This window comes from Callithrix jacchus, chromosome 6, assembly GCF_049354715.1.
Source record: "Callithrix jacchus isolate 240 chromosome 6, calJac240_pri, whole genome shotgun sequence".
Classification (NCBI taxonomy): Eukaryota; Metazoa; Chordata; class Mammalia; order Primates; family Cebidae; genus Callithrix; species Callithrix jacchus.
In genome coordinates this window covers 50,717,705-50,740,819 of record NC_133507.1, presented here as the reverse complement: position 1 = coordinate 50,740,819, position 23,115 = coordinate 50,717,705, and the positions used below count along the sequence as shown (strand labels likewise).

Below are 23,115 nucleotides of genomic sequence, written 5' to 3'. Positions count from 1 at the left end.
TAGAAGGTCTGTAATAAAAGTTTATAATTACCTATGACTAATTATGTCAGGCACTTTTACATATATTATATTGTCAAAGACTAAAACCAGAAAAGTTAATCTTTTTCAATATATCACAATAAGGAGGGCATCCTAGAACCAAGGATCAGAGTCTCTGCAGAGTGGTGTTGCATTAGACTTTTATAGATAGGAGTCAACAAGTTACAAGTGAGAGGATCCACAGTAGGAATTTTGCAATCAGGGGAAGTCTCACTCAGCTAGATGAACAGGAAAGGTTTATCTCTGTGGCTAGCTAGTTTCTGGGGAAAAGAAATCATAATCTTAGCTAATCACTCAAGAGACAAAGAACAGGAAGTTGACTAGGGGCAAAATGAGAAGGTTCTGTGTCCAGCCTTGTTATCAGGTTTAGGCAAAAGGAGAAAGGCCTATGATTCTGTCAGTATTTAACCCACATGGTTACTCTGAAATATATCATCACCAAAAGTCAGAAATTGACATTCAGAGAGGTTGAGAGACTTGCTAAGATCACAAAGCTACTGAATGACAGTATTTCATCCTATATCTTTCTAGTTTTCTCTTTTTATTATGCTATATTACTCACATTGTGTTGAATGGATGCTTAAACAGTAATTTTTATGGTTAATGTGAGTTTTATTTATTTTCTATGTATTTATACACATATTACCTAGTTTGGAAATAATGGTCTTCAGAGAACCAGGTCTAAATGTTTAGAAATGACAGCTATCTGTTCACAAACAGGTTTATAATAAAAGTATCTCTTCTTCCTCATAAGAAAATCTACCTTTTGAGTGACTGCATAGGGAGGAATATGGGATTCTAATGTCTTAATATTTAGAGTGATTACTTTTGCTGTTAATCAATAAGCTGTATTCTGATAGGAAGTATCAATGCTTCTTTTTCAGCTCTGCTCTGTGGAACCCTAGAGGTTTGACAGGAGGTACTTTGAGATCCTCACAGAAGTTTTTGGCTGGATTGGGGAACAGGACAGGATTCAGACAGGGCTTGGTTACCCAGCTTCTGCCTAAGCTATTGCATATACATGTTGAATATGAAAGTTTAAAAAGGCTCACTAAAGAAGGTAATAAAAATGCTATTAATCTGACAGAATCAGTTATTTTAATAAAACAAATGCTGAATATGTATATTTCTTTTGGAAGCCTTAAGTCCATAAGTGTACTGGCTATTACCAGCTTCATGGAGACTCTTGCTGTGTTTTTGATATTCACAGCAATGAAATGTTGTGATGCCCCCGAAATGTTCATCAACACAGCAGGGGAATCTAACCTGTCTGGCCTGAATCATTTGGCATCTATTCCTTGCTCAAAGTTTTCTGGTAATTATGAGTGTGAAGTGATAATTCGTGGGTGAGTTTTGTCCTCTGATCCAGTCATTTAATTCTTTTTGTAAAATCATGTTTTAAAATTTTGTGTTAGTAAACAGACCAGGTGTTGTCTCATAGTAACTGCATTATATTCTCTGAACACTGAATCAAAAATGGAAGCAAAACAGAAGCCACTACACTTCTGGCTGTGCTACTTTCCTAACCATAGTAACTGTCTGTTCTAAGTAGAAGAGAAGAATGAGCAGTTTCAGCTTAGAATGTGGGGTTGCTGTAGCCAAGAACTCTTGAAGTACCTTGTCACTACTGGCAGCAGGAACATGGGATTTTTAACTTAGAGGCAAGCAGAGTAAAGTTTAGTGCTTTCCTGATTCCTCTTGTTCTCCTATGAAGAGATAACTTGGCTGCCCCTGCTCCATGCATCATATGCCAAGAACTTCAGGCAATGACAGGAGATGCTATTGTTAGCTTTTATTCTCTCTATAACCTCTTGATTTTAAATAGGAGTGCTATGGTTAGAGGAAGATGGCAAAATGAAAAATAAGAAGACATCAGCCAAAAGATACCAGAAGATAGAAGAAAATGAGATAAGGGGCTATGAACTGGAGGGCAAAACAAGTGAATTATTTGTGGCGGTCTGAGTTTCTAGACATTTTGGAGAAATTGAATCTTAGGAAACTGTTTTGAAAGGAGTCATAAACATGGTTAAAGAGGAAAGAGTGACATTTAAGGCAGGGGAACTGCAAGTGCAAAAGCTTATAGTGGAAATGAACCATAGATATTGACCATGGAAAGGTATGTAGGGCTGAGGAATAAGCAGGCCAGAATACAGAGGCTGGCATCAGTAGACCGAAATTTTACACTTTGCTGCTGAAATTATAACCTTTAGTAAACTGATAATCTATCTAAGATAAGGGATAAAAATTTTTTTAATCTTCTTTGATATGGTTTGGGAATTTAATGAGCATAGGAGTGATCACTTTCTTGGTCCCTGAAACAGGGAGGAAAAATTAGTATTATAAATAGCTAGACTAGGAGCTTGTTAATTATATCTTTCTTTTGCTCCCTCTTTCTCAGGCTACAATTGTCAGACCTGAGTAATAATAAGCAGGAAGAAGAAGAGAGAGTGAGCACAAGAGAAATGTGTGATTAGAAGGCTCCTAGCATAGCTAATGCTAACTTTCCTCCCCATTTAGGGGGACCAAGTTCTCAAGATTCTTACGGGTACATTCTTTAAAAGAGTAATTATCTCTAGAAGGGTTGAAAATTACCTCCTTGGGGTATAATGTCCAATATTTGGATAATGGATATACTAGAAGCCCAACCCCCACCATTATGCAGGTAATACTCATGTAACAAACAAGCACATGTACCCTCTGGATCTATATTTTTTTAAAGTGTAGTTCTCAAATTGAGGTTCCTAAACTGGCAGCCTTAGTACTACATGAGAACTTGTAAGAAATGCTGGTTTTCAGGCCTCCTCCTAGGTGTACAGAAGTATAAACTCTGAGGTGGAACCCACCAATCTGTTTTAAAAAGCCTTCAGGGTGATTCTCATGCACACTAAAATCTGAAAAACACTGCCTTAAAGCTTTTTTTTTTTTACCAATATAAAAGTACTCCAGAAACTAGAAAGTTTATGCATTTTTCTTCCAAACTCCTTTTCTCAATGCTTTACAATTTTTTGATTAAATCTAGGAGAAATAAAAAGAACCCAGTCAGGTGGTGCTAGGCTTTCAACACACACTGTTCTCCCTTTGAAAAAGAAAAGTGTAGCTGCGCTCCAGACCTACAAACAGCAACTGCAAGAGCACCCAACTGGGGTGCATCGTAGAGCATCAGTCCCTGCCTTGGATGTGTAAACCCAGGAAGGATATTTTTTAAATCAATTATTAACCTCAGACTCAGAAGTGTTCTATTTGACAGAGCTTCAGAAACTGAATCATTAATGATATCCAAGACAAACATATAGCTGGTGATGCTGAACTTAAAGAGAATTTAGCAGCTGTTTATTAAATGCCAAGAGATAATTGGTAATTGCAACTTTGGGGATCAAATAAAAATGACAAAGGTAATAGACAGCACACTAAAAGGGGGACAAGTGGAAATATGAAGGCTGTGGTCACTAAATATAAGGAGAACTGAGATGCAGCTTTTTGTCAAAAGGAGGGAGAATGGAGTAAGAGTCACAGCAAGGAACAAGAGGCAGATGAGAGGAGTGGGAGTCTAATTATAATAAAAGCTGATTGATTGGACAGGTGTGGTGGCTCACACTTATAATCCCAGCATCTGGGGAGGCTAAGGCAGGAAGATTTCTTGGGCCCAGGAGTTCAAGATGAGCCTGAGCAATATAGTGAGACCCTGTCTCTCCAACAAATAAAAAAATTAGCCAGGCCTGATGGCATGTGACTGTGATACCAGCTACTCAGGAGGCTGAGGTGAAGAGATCATTTGATCCCACGAGTTGAAGGCTACAGTGAGCTATGATCACACCACTGCACTCTAGCCTCAGTCAGAGTGAGACACCATCTGAAAAAAAAAAAACCTAATTGATTCATGCCTTTAACAGGAAGCCCTATCTCTGCTAAAAATACAAAAATTTAGCCAGGTGTGGTGGCATGCACCTATAGTCTCAGTTACTCGGGAGGCTGAGGCAGGAGAATTGCTTGAACCTGGGAGGTGGAGGTTGTAGTGAGCCAAGATCATGCCATTGCACTCCAGCGTGGGTGACAGAGTAAGACTCCATCTCAAATAAAAAGAGAAAGGAGGGTAAGACTATAAAATATACTGTCAATAAAGAACCATTAAACATAGATACTCTTGTATTATTAGTAACTAACATTTTGAGTTCTCATTATGTGCCAAGCACTGTACTAAGTGCTCTCATTTGATTCTCACAATAGCCCTGTGAAATAGACACTATTATTCCTACTAAGAGATGAGGAAACTGAGGCTTTTAGAAGGAAAGTTACACAGCTAGTATGTAAGCCTCTAGGATTTGAACCAGGCAGTCCTACTCCAGGATCTGAGCTCTTCACATATAAACTTCACAATTTATCACATCTCCAAGATGACTAAATACTATTCTATATGCTACCATCCTTTTAAAATAATTGTCTTACTGTTATTTTCTGATTACAAAATGAATATATGATCATTGCATCTAACTCAGAAAATTCAGAAAGTGTTTGTAAAGTAAAGATCATTCTTGGTCCCATCACCCAGAGATTATGATGGTAACATATGATGTACTTTATTTTTATACTTGGTGCCTCAGAACCATCTAGGGTGCCCTTTAGCAGGAAATCAGCTCCAGCCCAGACACTCTGATGCACAAGGTCTGGGTAAGGTCAGGCTTGTGTATTTTCAATAAGTACCTCTTCTATAAAGCCATAGTTCAAGCCCAGTTCTGAAAACACCATTCTATAACTTAGATTTTCAAATATTTCTGTGCAGAACATTCTGTATTTAGTTTATCTCTAGATTGTAGAATGCCTTGATTTTTCTCATCAAAGCTATTTTGTTTCAGAACCAGGAAAATATCTAATACAGAAGTAGTTTTCAAACATTAGTTTGCATCAGAATTACCTAGAGGACTTGTTAAAACATGGACTACAGACTTTATGATTTGTTAGGTCTGGGATGGAGCCCAATAACATGCAGTTTTAACAAGTTCCAGGATATTGCTGCTTCTGCTGATACAGGGACCACACTTTAAGAACCACTGTAATAGAGAGTACTTCCAAATGAGAGTTCCTGGTAGAAACTCTTCTTATGGTCTTTGGAAATCCCTTAAGATTCAAGTACAAGAGCCTGACCTTGAGGTCATTACTTAGAAACAAATTCAGTGACATATACTAGCATGACTAACATCATTCCTTCCTCAGAAATTCCATATGTGAAAACTCTATTCAGCTGTATCCATGTCTCTATGACAACAGTAAAAGTGTAACAAGAAAAGAATAGCGGCTGACGCTGTCAGCTAAAAAATCTTAAATGTCCACATGACTTCCCAGTGATGGAAGGGACAGTAGTACAAGGTCATTTGCACCCAGTAACAGGCATAACACCTATCACAGAAGTCTAATATGTGGCATTTCTTAAGGAGGACAAATACCAGAGGAGGATGTTGATGCTACTGGCAATTTTTATGAATTATACATGATGCACTATTTTAAAATTCAGCAGAAAACTGTCATTTACCCTCTTATAATAAAAGGAATTGTATGAAAAATGAAGTGCTAGGTGTGTAAATATGAGAGGCTACCAATATAATGGATCTTAAGCACATTTCTCTTTGCTGTCTAGCCCGAGACAGAAGACTAAGCTTTTAAAAGTAGGGTTGACCTTTGGAAATCCAGCAGAAGCATTCATGAACTAGATGCGTCAGTACTGTCAATCTGTGCTTCCACGCTAGCAACCAATTTCTAAATGTAACTCTATCATTTTATTGACTTTTGGCTTTAACTCTTTGATACTGGAGTAATACAAGTTTATAACTATATTTGGTATTTGACATTTACTTGTCAATCAGCAGAAACATGAAAAAAAACCCTTTCAGACAATATAATTTACCCTAGAAGTTTAAATGTTGAAATTAGAGATGTTCATTATTACTACAGACTGCTAAAATTCATCTAGGAAAATTCATTCATTTATGATTCAGTCAACAAATATCTATTGAGCATTATTCCAAGCCTTATTGTACATTCAGGGGATAGAGCAGTGAAATTATTGTATTTCACTGTTAAAAATACAAATTATTATTCTACATTCCAAGCAGTATTGTAGATTCAGGGGATAGAACAGTGAGAAAACACACACACACACACACACACACATACACAGAAGTGGAGCAAGATGACCGATTAGAAGCCTTCATCAATCGTTCTCCTCACAGGAATACCAAGTTGAACAACTGTTCACACACGCGCACACACACACACACACACACACAAACGCCTTCATAAGAACAAAAAATCAGGTGAGTGATCACAGTACCTGATTTTAACTTCATGTCACTGAAAGAGGCACTGAAGAGGGTAGGAAAGATAGTCGTGAGTAGCCAGCACCACCCCTCCTCCATCCCACCACAGCAGCCTTGTGGCACAGAAAGAGAATCTGTGCATTTGGGAAAGGGAGACCATAGTGATTGTAGAACTTTGCATTGGAACTCAGTGCTGCCCCCTCACAACAGAAAGCAGGGCCAGTCAGAACTCAGCTGGTGCTCAGTAGGGAGCATTTAGACCAGCCCTAGCCAGAGGGCAATCATACCTCTTCAGTCAGAACCTGAGTTCTGGCAAGCCTTGCCACCACAGAATAAAGTGTTGTGGGGATCTAAATAAACTTAAAAGGAAGTCTAGGCTACAAAGACTGCAGTTCTTGGGCAAGTCCTGGTGCTAGTGAGAAATGAGGTTTGTTAGCCAAGGAAGTGCTTGCACCACCCTCCCCCAATCACAGACAGTGCTGCTTGCAATTCTGGAAAGACTCCTTCCTCCACTTGAGAAGAGAAGAAGAGTAACGAGGACTTTCTTTTGCAGCTCGGATACCAACTCCACCGTAGTAGGATAGGGCACCAAGCAGAGTTCTAAGGCTCCCATTCTAGTCCTTAGCTTCTGGATGACATTTCTAGACACACCCTGGTTCAGAAGAGAACCCACTGCCTTGAAGGGAAGGACCCAGTCCTGGGAGGATGCATCACCTGCTGAATAAAGAGCTGTTGGACTCTGAATAATCAGCAGTGACCCAGGTAGTACTTACCATGGGCCTTGGGTGAGACTCAGAGACATGCTGGCTTCAGATGTGAGCCATTACATTCCCAGCTGTGGTTGCTATAGGGCAACCACATGCTTGAGAAAGGAGAGGGCCAAGTCCAAAACTGAAGACATTAGAGCAGAAAAAAAATAGAGAGAGGGAAGAGTAAAGGAGATTTTGTCTTGGAGCTTAAATATCAGGTTGACCACAGTTGGTAGAACACTAAGCAAGCTCTTGGGTCTTCAGTTCCAGGCTTTGCTCTGGAAAAGTATTTCTGGATATTCCCTGGGCCAGAGGGAAGCAAGAAGGGAGAGTCCCAGGCCTGGCAATATTCCCCACAGGAACACTGAAGAGCCCTTGAAATTTGAGTGAACATTGGCAGTAGCAAGGCAGTACTTGTTATGGGTCTAAGACAGTGGTGGCTAGAGGGAGAGACTCTGCTTGTGCAAAGGGAAAGGAAGAGTGGGAAAGGTTTTCTTCTTGTGGCTTGGCTTTCAGCGCAGCCACAGTAGAATAGAACACCAAGTAGATTCCTAAGGTTTCCAGCTCTAGGTCCTGGCTCTTGGATGGCATCTCTAGACCTTCCCAGGGTTTCAGGGAACTCACTACTCTGAAGGGAAGGACATAATCTTTGCCACCAGCCCACCTGGGATGATTGTAGAGCCCCAGGGCATGGAGCAAACATAGATGATGGCGCCAGGCAGTAGTTACTGCGGGCAAGACCCAGCACCATGCTGGCTTCAGGTCTGACACAGTGCAGTCCCAGTACTGGTGCTTGTGTCACCCATCGCCCAACTCCACATAGCTCAGCACAAAGAGGGAGAAACTCCATTAGTTTGTGAAAGTAAGGGAAGAGAAAAAGAGTGTCTGCCTGATAATCTAGAGAATTTTTCTACATCTTACCCAAGACCACCAAGGGAGTGCCCCTACAAGTCTGCAGGAGCTACAGTATTACGGGGCTTGGAGAGCCCCCTAATTCAGACATGGCTGCAGAGGCCAAAAACTTAGATTACAAAACCCAACGTTCTTCAAATGCTTGGAAATCCTTCCAAAGAAGGATGCCTACAAACAAAGGCAGACTGTGAGGACTACAATAAATATTTAACTCTTAAATGCCAGACACTGGCAAACATCCACAAGCATCAAGGCCATCCAGCAAAACATTACTTCACGAAACAAACTAATTAAGGTATCAAGGAATAATCCTGGAGAAACAGAGATATGTGACCTTTCAGACAGAGAATTCAAAATAGCCATTTTGAGGAAACTCGATGAAAGATAACATGGAGAAGGAATTCAGAATCCTAGGAGATAAATTTAAAAATAAGTTGAAATAGTTAAGAATCAGAAATTCTGGAATTTAGAAATACAATGGACATATTGCAGAATTTATCAGAATCTCTTACCAGACTAAGCAAAAGAAGAAGAGGAGAAGGAGGAGGAATGGGAGGGGGAGAAGAAAGAAAATAAGGAGGGAGAGGAGGGGGAGGAGAAGGAAGAAAAGACCCAAATAAATAAAATTAGAGCTGGAAAAGGAGACATTACAATCAATACCATGGAAATTCAAAGGATCATTAGAGGCTACTATGAGCAACTATATGCTGACAAATTGGAAAGCTTAGAAGAAATCAGTAAATTCCTAGACACATACAACCTACCAGGATTGAACCATGAAGAAATTCAAAACCTGAACAGACCACTAACAAGTAATGAGATCAAAACCATAATAAAGTCTCCCAGAAAAGGAAAGCCTGGGACCACTGATGAATTTCACTAAACATTTAAAGAAGAACTAATACCAATCTATAAAAACTATTCAAAAAAAATGTGAGGAGGAAATACTTCCAAACTCATTCCATGAGGCCAGTATTACCCTGATACTAAAACCAGACAAAGACACATCAATAACAAAGAACTACAAGCCAATTTTCTTGATGAACGTGGATGCAAAAATCCTCAACAAAATATTAGCCAACTGAATTCAATGACATATTAAAAATATCATCCATCATGGCCAAGTGGGGTTTATCCCAGGAATTCAAGGATGATTTAATGTATGCAAATCAATCAATGTGATACATCAAGAGAATGAATGACAAAACCATATGAGCATGTCAACTGATGCTGAAAAAGCATATGATAACATTCAACATCTCTTCATGATAGAACACTTCAAAAAACTGGTTATGAAAGGAATATACTTCAACAAAATAAAAGCCATATATGACAGACCCACAGCTAGTATCATAATGAATGGGGAAAAACTGAAAGTCTTTTCTCTAAAATGTGGAACATGACAAGGATGCTAACTTTCACCACTGTGATTCATCATAGTACTAGAAGCCCTAGCTAGAACAACCAGAAAAGAGAATGAAAGAAAGGGCATCCAAACTGGAAAGGAAGAAGTCAAATTATAAAAAATATATATATTTGTAACAGAAAGAAATAGTAAATGCTTGAGGTGATGGATATCCCATTTACCTGAATGTGATTGTTAGGCATTATATGTCTATATCAAAATATCTCATGTACCGCATAAGTATATACACCTACTATGTATTCATAAAAAAATTTTTTAATTTTTTAAAGGAAATAAAGCCAGGTCATTTGAAATTTAAAAGATGTGCATGCATACACACACACACACACACACACACACACAGCTCTGACCCTTTGGGAACTTACACTGTAATGGTGATGAGGTCTGTGTTATTCTCATCTTTGAGAACTTTGCTATGTAAAGAACCAATGATGAGTCATCTCTTAGGAGCTTGTTAAAAATGCAAATCTCAGGTCCAGATGTCCTAAAACAGAATCTGTATGTTATTTTATGATATCCCCAAGTGATTTGCATCCACATTAAAATCTGAGAATCACTGTTCTAGAAAAGAGCCTGAGGTAAAGATTAAAATTCTGATTTTATTTGAAAGCACAAGCACAATAGAGTAAAAATAGGGGGAAAGGGAAATGAGGAAAAGGAAGCTGTAAACAATGAAATATTGTGGTGGCTATGACTTCAAAATGAGTCTGGAAGGGGCACAGAAGGTCACCCAGTAGGTAGGTTTGTTCTGTATGTGACTTCTTCTGCTCATAGTTGGCAAGGAAATTCACATCAAACTCTTTCTCCTGAATCCTGCTTTCTACAGATTGAAATTCATACCACTGCATGGTTTCTGCACCCCTTCTATTCTGGGTTACTAAGTCCAGCTATGAAAGTGGAGGAGCAGGTGCAGACCAAGAAAACAAAAAATAAGGGAGCAGTTAAGAGTTTCTGAGATGGGCAGGGCACAGTGCCTCATGCCTGTAATCCTAGCATTTTGGGAGGCCAAGGTGGGCAGATCACCTGAGGTCAGGAGTTAAAGACCAGCCTGGCCAATTTGGTGAAGCCCTGGTATATTAATAATATAAAAATTAGCTGGGAATGGTGTTACATGCCTGTAATCCCAGCTACTCAGAGGCTGAGGCAGTAGAATTGCTTGAACCCAGCAGATGGAGGTTGCAGTGAGCCAAGATTGCACCATTCCACTCCAGCCTGGGTGACATGAGCAAAACTCTATCTCAAAAAAATAAAAATAAAAGTTTCTAAGACAAAGTTTGTATCTCAAAATAGTACATATGGGAAATTCCATCCAGATATGTTTGAAGTACATCGAAATAACATTTATTTGTCAGCAGAAATACAGAAAACCCTCTCTGCCAAACAAGGTAATTCACCATATAATTGTGAACGTTATGTTAGAAATTATCATCATGACTAGGAATTACTGTTTTTTCTTGATATTTATGAGTACTCCCTAACTCCCTGAGTATGACCTACTGTTCCTTTGAGATCACTCAGGATTTCCACATAACCATTATTAGCTCCTTCTCTATGTCCAGGTTTCTAGTTGTATTAGTCCATTTTCATACTGCTGTAAAGAACTACCTGAGACTGGGAAATTTATAAAGAAAAGAGGTTTAGTTGACTCACAGTTCCACATGGCTGGAGAGGCGTCATGAAACTTACAATCATTGTAGTTGTAGAAGGTGAAGGGGAAGCAAGGCACATCTTACACGCTGGCAGGAGAGAGAGTGAGGAAGGAGGTATCACGGTTTTAAACCATCGTTCTCTTGAAAACTCACTAACTATCACGAGAACAGCATGGGGAAAATCTATCCCTATGATCCAATCACCTCCCACCAGGTCCCTCGCCTAACACATGGGAATTACAATTCAAGATAGGATTTGGGTGGGGACACAGAGCCAAACCGTATCACTCACCCTGCTTCGCCACATTTATTGATATCTGTGGTGCATTTGTGAATCTTGAATACTCAGGCCCATTTTTATTCATCCTGTATACTGATCCAAACCACACCCACACATGTCTGTTTTGATATCATCATGCTGACATCCTCCTTGGATAAGCCAAAAATCAGGTTCAGAAATAACCAAATAATCTGGATTAGTAAATCCAGATAAGCAAATTGGAGGAGATATCAAAAGAGAAGCCAAAGATCCCAGAGTGGGGCAGATCCAAGACCCAGGAGAAAAATAGCACTCACTCACCAAAGTGTGTACCCTCCCAGAGAGCTCCCACTATGAGAAATTCTCATCCAGCCCATCCAGATTTGACTTTGTCTAGAATCTGTGAAAATTACAAAAATGTGACCAATACCTAAATGTAATGAGTAGTTATCCGCAGCAATGAGAATATAGATTTTTCCCTTTCATTTTTATCATTTCCTGTGCTTTTCAAAATTTCTGTGATGAAGCTATACTGCTTTTATAATGAGAATCTCATTATTTTTGTGAAATAATATATTTTGGCAAGGAGATTCTTTTAAAAACAGAATAAGGAAAAACCAGAATGACATGTGGCTGTTAAAGTTTTAATTATTTGAACATACATAGATAGTAAATCTCCCCAAACTTTAGTTTAGAGTTTAGGAAACTCTAGATTTCCACAGCACCCACAACCTAAAGGAAAAAATCTTTTCCTCACAGCAAAAGAGGGTAAATATGTGAAGAATCAGAAAGCAGAAATTGTGCTTTCTGAACGCAATACTGCACTGCCAAATGTCTAATGAGACATTTCAAGAAAGTCTGTAACTTCCTTGTACTGGTGAAACACAGGCAGCTACTGTCCAGCCCTAACTAAAGTAATGAGAAGGGCCTTCAGAAATATTGGCACATGATGTTGGTCAGCCCTAAACTCTAGACACCTTTTAAAGAAATGCTTAGTGTACTTTCCAAATTCTACTTCAAATTCCAGCCTTAACCTATATACTGCACAACTAGCAGAATGTTTTCTGCTAGTTGATCATTTGATCAACTCTAATCAGATGTCAGAGTTAGTTTTGTATTAATATTAATATTAACAGATATGGTTAGTTTATTTGTACACATTTTTTGACTACCATCTACTACTTATACTTCCTATGCTATTACAAAAATATAATAACCTCTACTCAGACTTACAAGATAATGGATACTTATCTTCCAAAAGTGGTTTCTAAAACAGTTCAAAATTCACTGGTGCTGAAAAGCCCTTCTCACCTAGATATTAATGTTCACCTTAAATTTCTTAAGTCTCAGGTTACTATCTCTGTGAAAAGGGAGGAATGCTGGCTTTCTCATTGTGTCTGCTGCTTTGGTTTGGGACCCTGGAGGTTTCCAGCCTCTAATACCATTAATCTTTGATAGTGAAAACTGGTTAATTTACTTGAGAATACCATACTTAAGGACATGAATCAGTAATGGCCATTTGGCCTCCCTGTAATTATTATGCTCACATGATAATTCATAAAAATAAATGTATCTTCAGAGAAAATGATTCCTGATCATTCAGTGTTCATACTGAACCAAATCACTTAGTAAGTACAGCTATTCACAGCCTGCCACTGCACACATATTGTAGCCATTAGGACCTGCTGCTACTCTGTTTGTTAAACAGTGAGCTCTGGTATTTACTTAGATGACTCAATATGAATGAGGTTTTTAGATCCCACCTTTATAACTGACTAGCATAAATACACTCAAACTCATGTCTTGGTCTCTCATTTTTTAAAAAGAAATGCCTATTAATAATTGATGATTCTAATGAAATTTTCAGATTTTTTCACATTTAGAAAGTGACACTTCAAGTTTGTAGGTATTTTAGTTAGTTTATAAACCAGAGCATATGACATAAATGAAATAGCACAGGAAGCAGTGTATCTTACTGTCCTATTTTAATCAGAAAGTAAATCTCACAGAAAGAAAAATCATTTTTCTAGTCAACCTAAGAGTAGTAGGTAAAGTGACATCTGGTAAAATTGAAATACTTCTAAAAAAATCTGTTAACATTTAACATGTCCAAATACATTGCTGTGCATTTTGAAAAATCATAATGTGTGCTTTAAACATGCCTCTATTAGGCATCCAAAATCCTTGAGATAAAGGAGACAAACTTTATTATATTGAAGATATAGGCTATGCTTTCAATAAATATGAAGCCAGAAACAAAAACATCATATGAATACTTCTTAAAATATGCAATGTGGGAAACAAGTTACTCATCAGTTACGTACCTTGCTTGAAAAGAAAACACTTAAGGCCAGGTGCGGTGGCTCACTCCGGTGCTCCCAGCACTTTGGGAGGCCGAGGAGGGTGGATCACAAGGTCAAGAGATCGAGACCATCCTGGTCAACATGGTGAAACCCCGTCTCTACTAAAAATATAAAAATTAGCAGGGCATGGTGCGTGCCTGTAATCCCAGCAGGAGAATTGCCTGAACCCAGGAGGTGGAGGTTGTAGTGAGCCGAGATCGCGCCATTGCACTCCAGCCTGGGTAACAAGAGTGAAACTCGGTCTCAAAAAAAAAAAAAAAGGAACACTTATTACTCTCTTGTGCTACTGAACATATTCTTATGTTCTTGGATTCAGTTAAAGGTATTTGTAGACACAGTGACATTTCACAATTTTAAATGTTATAATATTCTGAGGAAATATAGTTTGACACATTCCCTGCAGAAACTAATTTGATAAGGGTAGTATTTATAAGTAGGCAAGAACAGTTATAAATGCTCAAAAACAGTCTTGACATTTTACTTTGCAACAAATTAATGTCTATATAAGCCCTGTAATATAGTTTATAAATATATATAATATACAAAATATTTACTTTCGAAAAACCTCTCTGTACAGCAAGACCTACTTGTAGATTATTTGCATTTTAATTTATGTGATAAAGAGGATTCAAAAAAGATTACCAACATAATTTGTTTTAAATTGTAGCAATGAGTGATGGAAATTCTGGGTTCCAACTAGTTATCTTTTGGCAGTTAAGTCAAAGTTCTAGATAATAGGACATTCTTTTATTGGGTCAGCATAATTTTTGTATTTTTTTCACTTATTTCCCTTCTTAAAATTGCTCCTTTTTCTACCCGTCGTCATCCCCTTCTTAGCAATCCATTTAAAAATTTTATGTCTTAATTTGTTAGCAGTCCTATACCTTAAGGTTTTTTTCATTTTTGTTTTGCTTTTCCAGTCAGCTTTTAGACTTACTGAGAGCAGAGTCTCTGCAACTTTGCTTTGATTTCTCCCACTGGGTCAAGTGTTGTGCCAATCCTTAGAGAGACCTTTTGATAGAAGTGTTCAGAATGGACTTCGCTTTAAAACTGATCACAAATTACTACAAAAGCACTTTCTGAATGGAGGCTTGGATTTCCCTTCCAGTAAATTGTCTGCAATAGAAGAAACATTGTTGAAAAATGCAGAATTCTTTTTAATATAAGCTCACTAATATAGTCTGATGCTATCTGCACCTTTTATTAGTAGACACTTCTATTTATTGTATAAATATCTTTTAAAATCCTAATATATCATACTCTAGTTATTTTTTTTCTTTTTGTAGAATCTACTGCAAAGAGACACTTAATTTTATTTGATGCATTCCTGTTTACTCTCCCATAAATATAGAATTGTTGTAGTTCATTTGGAGAGCGAGTATATAGAGGAATTACTGGCCTAAGATGAAGTACCCAGTCTAGTCCTATTTTCATCAGTGAATACCCTGTGAGATTTTTCAAGTAACTAACCACTGTCAATCTGTTTTTATTAAGGGTTAACTGTAGACACTATTTTCTTTACCTTCCTTGGAGAATTGTTGCTACAATCACATGACATGATATATGGGCTAGCACTCTGAATACTATAAAGAACCATACAAATGTATGCTGTGATTATACCAGTCTTCACCATGATACACTGAAGGTTATAAACAAAATTGTTGTTTTAAGATCCTAAGCCATTGTCTTGGTTTTGGGATGGAAAGCAATTTCTTTTGAAAAATAAGATTCTAAAACCCTATTTTTAAAGAGCAAAGCTTTGCCACTGTTTATATACTGAACCAGACCCTACCACAACCAAACTAATCTGGGCTACCTTGGAAGATTGTACTAACACTCACATATATTGAGTGTATGCGCTCTGCTAAGCCTTGTATGGCTTTAAATGACAGACTCATTGCCTCTCATTTAATCAGTACAGCCCTATAAAGATGGGTAATACTGTTATCCTTACTTTATCAGTGAAGAAATTGTGGCTTAGATTGACCGATGTGCTGATGTGTCTAGGCACACCCCCCACAATGACCAAAGATAACAGACGCAGAGCCAAACTTGAACCCACATTTGTCTTACTTCAGCACCAATGTGCTCCCCCTCTTTTCTCTCCTGGCAATACTGTTACAAAAGGCCGAGTCAATTTTAGAGAAATCCAAATCCATGAAGAAGAATATTAAATAGTAAGAATCACATTGTTTAATTTCAAATTGGTGTAAAAATACTTGTGAAATTATATTGCTCTTTGGAGATTTTTAAGGAAAATTTTAGTATGTTTACACATAAATAGCTTTTAAAATACGAATCAACAATGAAAAATAAATACCAAAAAGCGCTGCTTTAATGAGTTATTGCACAAATAAGACGTACCTGTGTCAATGCATATACTTTCCAACTATGTAATGTTTGTTCCTATGTCAAGAGTTTGTTCTGTAATGTAACATCTGAATTATCGCAACTTCTATCAAAAAATAAAATTACACTAATAAAAAATTCTGGTTTCCTAGACTCTCATCTGTTGCCAATATATATGAATTTTCTCTTGAAAAATTACAGGGTGGTTACCATGTAGAAGGCAAAAACGTTTGAGTAATTTATGGTCATTTAGATGGGCTAATGGAAAAACAAAACCCTTACATATGAAAAAAAATGTAATTCCAATTAGCAATCTTAGGTGATTTATGCTAAGTAGAATGCTCATAATTATTGTAACTTTTAAAAAAAGAAAGCATGCATGCCGTATTTTGGTTAATGAGACTGAATATGTAATTGTACGGTGTCTTTAAATAAGCTCATACAAATAGTCTAATTCTAATTGCACTTTTTCTTAGTGGATAGTTCTGAGTATTGCCATAATATATGTTTGAAAATCCTGATATATCATACTGTTTATATTTTTTCTTTCTTCTAGAATATACTACAAAGAGACCTTTAATGTTATTTATGCAATAGACTTTATATACATCTCCCATCGATGCGACAAGAATTGTAGGTTAGTTACTAAGTAGTAAAAACAGAATCATTTTAATCTTGCTCCTAAAATCTTTTTCTTGTTTACTCTCAGAGCTTGTCAAAGTAAAAAGCATAGCAGATCACAGCTTTAACAGGAGAAATTCAGAAAATCCTCAGGCATATTTGGGGCACAGGATGTTTAAGAACGAAAACTTTTTCTTTGATCATGACATTTCAGTGTAATAACATTGCTGGCTCTCTTGATTCTTTTAAGGGACCTTGTAGTTATTCACCTCACAGAATATTTGCAATGGGTACATTGCAATTAATATAAAATTTCAATTCAGATATATAAATGTAAATATATACATTGTTTAAATTGTGTCCCAAATTCAAGTGGTGAATGTAATTTGAAAGAATCCTTATTCTTCAAATCACTGGGGCACAAAGCAGGATTACTTTTTATATTAGGTTCTATTTTATACATAATGCCAGAGCTATGAAAAAATAGAACTAGCAAAATGAAACTGCAAACTGTTATCATACTTAGATTTAGAAACTTTATAGTCTAGTTGCTATTATGTTAAAAGTCAGAAAAAATGTTTATACCTGTTATATAGTTTCATAAGGCATAAAAATGATAATCCTAGATTATAACTGAGAATTTTATACATAAAATGAATATTTTATTATTGCTTTGAGATATTTTCAGAATTTCCTGAGTGAACTTTGAAATCTCATTCTTGCTTGACCCAGCCCAAAATCCTTACTCCTCCTCCCTCAGCATAAAGCTATCAAATAAGCTGGCAGCATCCCAAACCTAAATGCAGCTTCCAGATGTTGCTTTAGAATTATACCAGGCTCTCTAATGTATATATTTCAAAGATTTGTAATATATGCATATTTATCTTTTATATACAAGAAAATGATGCTGACTGGAATACCCACCTGGGTTATATGCATTCATTCATCCAAGGATTAAATGGGCCTATGTGTTTATAATGTCACTTTCACTTTGTTCTCTTTTCTATCCACATATATTTATGAAACTTTTGAGAAACTCATCTGTACTACACCATTTTTTTCAGTGGGAGTATAAATACTGCTATTATGTGGGAAAGTCAGAGTTGGAATTTTTTTTTTTTTATGTAATGTGGTCTTTCTACTAGAGTGATAGAATTCTGAGAACTTTCTTTAGGCACTCTGTAATGGAGAAGAAAAGCAAATAACACAGGGTTGGTTCTTGCCTTCAAGGAGCTCACAATGAAGTAGTTAAAACTGGCAAACAGAATGATACAAAACAATAAATGCAAGACTTTAGTTCTGCTAAGCAACTTAAATGGCAATGCACCTGTAGGACCAAAAATAAGATAATACATTAATTATTCTTTCAATATAAAGGAATCTACATGTGCAGAGATTTGAGAGATAAATTATTTGACTCAAAAGATAGAGAAATGGATACCTGATAACTTACCTTGACTTATCTATTCAGAGAAATATTTTCTCATTTGGAGTAGCCACCTTAGGAAGCTGTGTAACTGTTCTTTGATTAGAATTTTATTAGATTTCCTCTAGTTGACTTGGCTGCAGAAGTAATTCAGTTTATTATCAAACTTGTCAGCATCCAACTTACATTTGTAGTTTTTTAAGCCACAATGCTAAACATCCTTCTTTAATTGCACATTGAAATGATATTTTAAAGAAATGTCAAGTGTTTTTAAGTGACGTCTTTAGTTCTCGACATGCTGGAGTTATTTTCTTTATTGAGCCCATTGTTGCAATTCAGATTATATCTTTCATTATATAACCCTTGTGTTTGTAGACATTCTCTAAGCAATGATATGGCCTTAGGCTAAGCCAGACCATTAAATCTGCTCTGGGCTGGAAGACAGGCATAAATGAGGAATCAGACATCATTTAAAGTTGTTTTCATTTAGGTTTACTAATAAGCCAATAAACAAATGAGAGATCACAATACAGGTTAGTGGATGCAGTTCATGATGACTTCTTTCTTCTACATATTCGTAGTGGCATATTCAAAATGGTTAATGCAATCCATGTACCATGAAGCATCCACCTGGACAGAGCAGCCCGGAGCCAGCAGGTTTGCCTCATGGCCCACTAGGCTAGGGAAAGGGCGTTTACCCATCATTACAGAAGAAATTTCTTCCTGAATTACTGATAGATACTTCCATATTCTATTTTTTACTAAGTCACCAAACCTAGCTTCCACTGGTCTTCAGAATGCTGTTTGAATTTTCAAGAGTTCTCTTATTTCTCTTCTATACAATCACTGGTCGGTCTTATTGGTGGTTTAAGGAATGCCTAGTATCTGCTTTTGTCTTTCGGTATGCTTACTGAGTACCTACTTTAGGAAAAACACTTCGTCAACATGTAATGCCACAACACTTAAATAACTTAATGGAGATATTTTAACAGATAGAAAACTTGGGGAGAAAATAGTTGCACATAAAACTATAAAAGCATTCTTATTTTTAAGTTATTTTGGGGAAATATTAACTAAGCAAGATTAAAGCATTTCTCTAAGTTTTCTCCCATTAATTCTGTTGTGACTGATAAATTTTGGCAATTAGTTGAAACTAAACATTTGTTTATCAAAAGTTATTACTTTGTTCCCATTACTTTTTACTATTTTAAATACTTTTCATCTACATGAACTTGACATTAAGTCATAAAAGTAGTAAGTTGTATAGACTTGTGATTTTTGTAATCAGAAGATCTGGATCTGATATTCTGATCCTAAAACTCAAAAGACATAGTTTTGAGCAAGTTTCTTAATCTTCTTGGACCTCTGTTTCTAAATCCAGAAACTTTGATGTATCTAAGCATCAAAAATGTACCATAAAAATGCAGTATTTTAATCTTAAGAGACCATTGTATATATATATCATTGATGGAGTCATCATCATGCAGCTCATGACTGTGTATAGATTAAATCATGATTCCTCACATATTTTAGAATTTCTTCACAGTAAGTGCCTTTAATTAGTGATCATTTTCTTCTTTTTTACTGTAACCATCTAAAGCACTTAATAGAAAAATCTGTTGCTTATAGCAAAGTATCTCACTAGTTTATTTAAAGAATCAGTATAACAAATCCTTTTTATTTTCAAAATAAAATTCCTGAACCGTAAGAATGAGTTAACTCTTTTTAGAAGGATGAATGCTGAAGTTAAGGCTGATTTTTCTATGTACCAAATATCCAGGTATAAAATGTCACAATTTCAAAAGCTGTTATGCACGCAATGCCTTAGTTTCGTGGAATTTTTTTGGCATTTATTACAACTTTATGGGATTTTCAGAATCTAAATTCTAATATATGATTCACGCTTTTGATGTATCATGTGCATATTCTCACCACCACCTCATACATAGGGATTATTTTTAATAAATCCATACCAGAATATTAAAGGATATATATATAATAAATATTACAGGATATATATATTATGAATAGACTTCGTATTTGAAATACTCAAATATATCACATGATTTACTCGTCAAAAAGAAACCCGTAACATATTTTGAACACTTAAGACTAAAGCACATTAGAACCATGCCGTGATGAGGAGGATATAAAACAAGGAAACTTCTGTGGTGAGCCCCATAATACAACAACAATTAGCATTAATCACAGAAAAACCCAGTCCATACTCCATTCAAGATAGTATCTCTCATCACAGTAGAGCAGGATGCAGACTAGAAAACACATGAACTAGAGCACCACAAACAAATACAGCAGAGGAGGCAGTTGAAGAGTCTCAGGAATATTAAGAAAACAAGCTCATTTTAATGGGTTTTAGTTTGGGCTGTAGAGGCAATACCTTTCTGAAAGCATGTCACAATTTACTGATATTATTTTTTAGTTTTCAAAAGTTTGCATTCCTTGAGTATGTCTTCATCCTAAAAAATATAATATTGAAGCACTTTACTAACCACAAACTAGTTCATAACAGGGTATATTGTAATTACTGTGGCAATTATATTATACATTTTTTTTTTTGCTGACTTGGAATTACTTCAAGATTTTTTCTTTGGACTGATATTTTCAAATCTTGAGCTCTAGTGAAAATGATTTTTACTTATTCACATTGTTAAAAGTTGAATTAATCTTTTCAGAGGGTTTTGTGTATGGTTAATTTTTGGTATTGGGACACTTCAACTTAGAATTTGAACTTCAAGAAAAAAAGACATGAGACAATAATATTATGAATGTTTCTTTTTCTGACTGTAAGACATGAACATAATATGTATTTCATATCAACCTCATAAAACATTCCAATGTTCCCAGGCCACATTAAAATGCAAAATAAGATGGTATTATATAGCTTGTATCAATAAGACTCATGAATAATTGACACAAAGATATCTGTGCATTCGTCATGTGATAAGCTCAGATGGAGTGACTACAAGAAAGGCAGATGGAAGGAACAGGAAAAACTGATGGAATAATAATTTTAAAAGTAAAGCTACTGATTGTGAAGGATACAGATTAACTTTGTATATACAGTCATTGACATATTAAGTTACACCTATATCCAAACTTAGGTGTCAATGTAGTACATTTTATAAGAAAAAAAAACAGTCAAAGTCATATATACATCAGAGTCTTTGGCTACCACTGAACTGTGTTAAAGTGTTGCCGTACCTTTTAAGATAAAATGGTGCAGTAAACTCACCATAAAAATATGAAACCCAGATTTGTGGCTGTGGAAAAAACCACCAAGGGAAGTAGAACTTTACTGAAGATATAAATTAGGTACCTGAAGTGGGTGCTGCTATAACAAATAACTAAAAATGTAAGCGTGGCTTTGGAATCAGAAAGTGGATAGAGGCTGTAGCAATTTAGAGGATCATGAGAGAAATGTTTTGATTGCTTTGAACAGACTCTTAGTAGAAATATGGACACTAAAGTGTCTGCTAGTGAGCTCAGTAAGATGTGGGAAACAAAGTATTGGGAATTGAAAGAATGGAGATAGATCCTTGTTATGTAGTGGTTAAAAAAAAAAGCTTAGTGGAATTGTCTCTTAATGTGGAAAAGATAACCTGAGAAAGATGAACTAGGATATCTAACTAAAGAAATTTTCAAGCGAAGTATTGAAAATGTGGCCTGATTAGAGTTTTACTCTTTTACTGCCATTTTACTCTTGTCGCTTAGAGTAAAATGTCAGAGGAGAGAAATAAATTGAGGTAAACTATTAAACAAAAAGAAACTCAGGCTTGACGCTTTGAGAAATTATCAGTTTGTTCAGATGGCAAAAGGTGCTAAAAGTAAGAGATTGCTTCTGAAAGTGTGGCATAGGAAAAAAAAAGCAGGGGTGTGGTTGTACAACTGTTTGCTGAAACCTTTGAAAGATCAAAAGATTACAGTGTTTGGTTCTAAGACATTAAAGTTGTGCCTAATAGACCTCAAATTAGAGGGCTTCAGTGAACCTTAAGAGTGCTGCCCTCAGCCTTCTCAACAGAAGCCAAAAATAGAGGACTTTTCAAAAAAGATTTGTAAATGTGGTCTGTCTGATGGAGAACATCTCTATGTCATCCACAAGAGACTCACAACGTTTTTGAGAAAATTATGTCAGGGAGACTACAAAGTGAAAGGAGGCTGTTAGACACCAAAATTCTACTTGTAGAAAGCAGGCTGATAAAACTACTTAGTTTCAAACTGCTGTTCAAAAAGGATGAGTGACTAAGCAGGCAGAAGCAGCAGTCCAGAGGGAAGAACTGAGAGCTTGTAGGTAAGAGTCTATCCTGTTCAATGCCTGGTGAGACCCTACACAGAGAATCCAGTCATGCCCACTCAGGCTTCTAACCTACAGAACTGTGAGGTAACAAATGGATATTGTTCCAAGCCACTGATGTTTTTTCTTGAGTAATTTGTTATGCAGGAATAGAAACCTATTAGAGATATTGAAAGTCAATCCACCAGAAGAGTTTAAAGAATTTGGTAGAGAAAATAGCAGTTCCTTGAAATTTTTATGTATACCCACTTCTAAATTGTTTACAAAATGCTTGCTCTGAAAACAGTTTTTTAATGCTGTATTCTGTAGATGGTTTCTATGAAGTTATAAATGCACATATTCCTGGATTCAGGAACTCACCAGTTATTTTCTCTCTCTCTCTCTCTTTTTTTTGACAGGGTCTTGCTCTGTTGCTCAGGCTGTGCAGAGCACAGTCATGCGATAACGTACTTAATGTACTTATTTATGGTTCCAGCTACTTGGGGGCCAGGAGGATGGGTAGAGCAGCCAGGGCTGAGGTATGAGGATCACTGGAGCCCAGGAGGTCAAGATTGCAGTGAGGCGTGATCACACCACTTCACTCCAGCCTGGGTGACAGAGTGAGACCCTGTCTCCAAGAAAAACAAAACAAAACCAAAAGAGTATCTGGAATGGCTGAAAAGCAACCTTTGGCTTGAGTTTCTAGATATGACTTCTAAAGCC

General features: G+C 36.6%; 1 protein-coding gene and 1 long non-coding RNA gene across 16 annotated transcripts in view; one reads left to right on the top strand and one right to left on the bottom strand.

The window, feature by feature from the left end:
* The window catches only part of LOC118154546 (uncharacterized), a 42,284-nt gene extending 35,814 nt beyond the window's left edge, over positions 1 to 6,470 (bottom strand). For all 4 annotated transcript variants that reach the window (XR_008482102.2, XR_008482100.2, XR_008482101.2 and 1 more), the window contains exon 1: positions 6,362 to 6,470. This is a non-coding gene — a long non-coding RNA (uncharacterized LOC118154546). The remainder of the gene's footprint in view (positions 1 to 6,361) is intronic.
* The window catches only part of ZNF385B (zinc finger protein 385B), a 400,251-nt gene that overhangs the window by 223,503 nt on the left and 153,633 nt on the right, over positions 1 to 23,115 (top strand). The window lies entirely within an intron of this gene.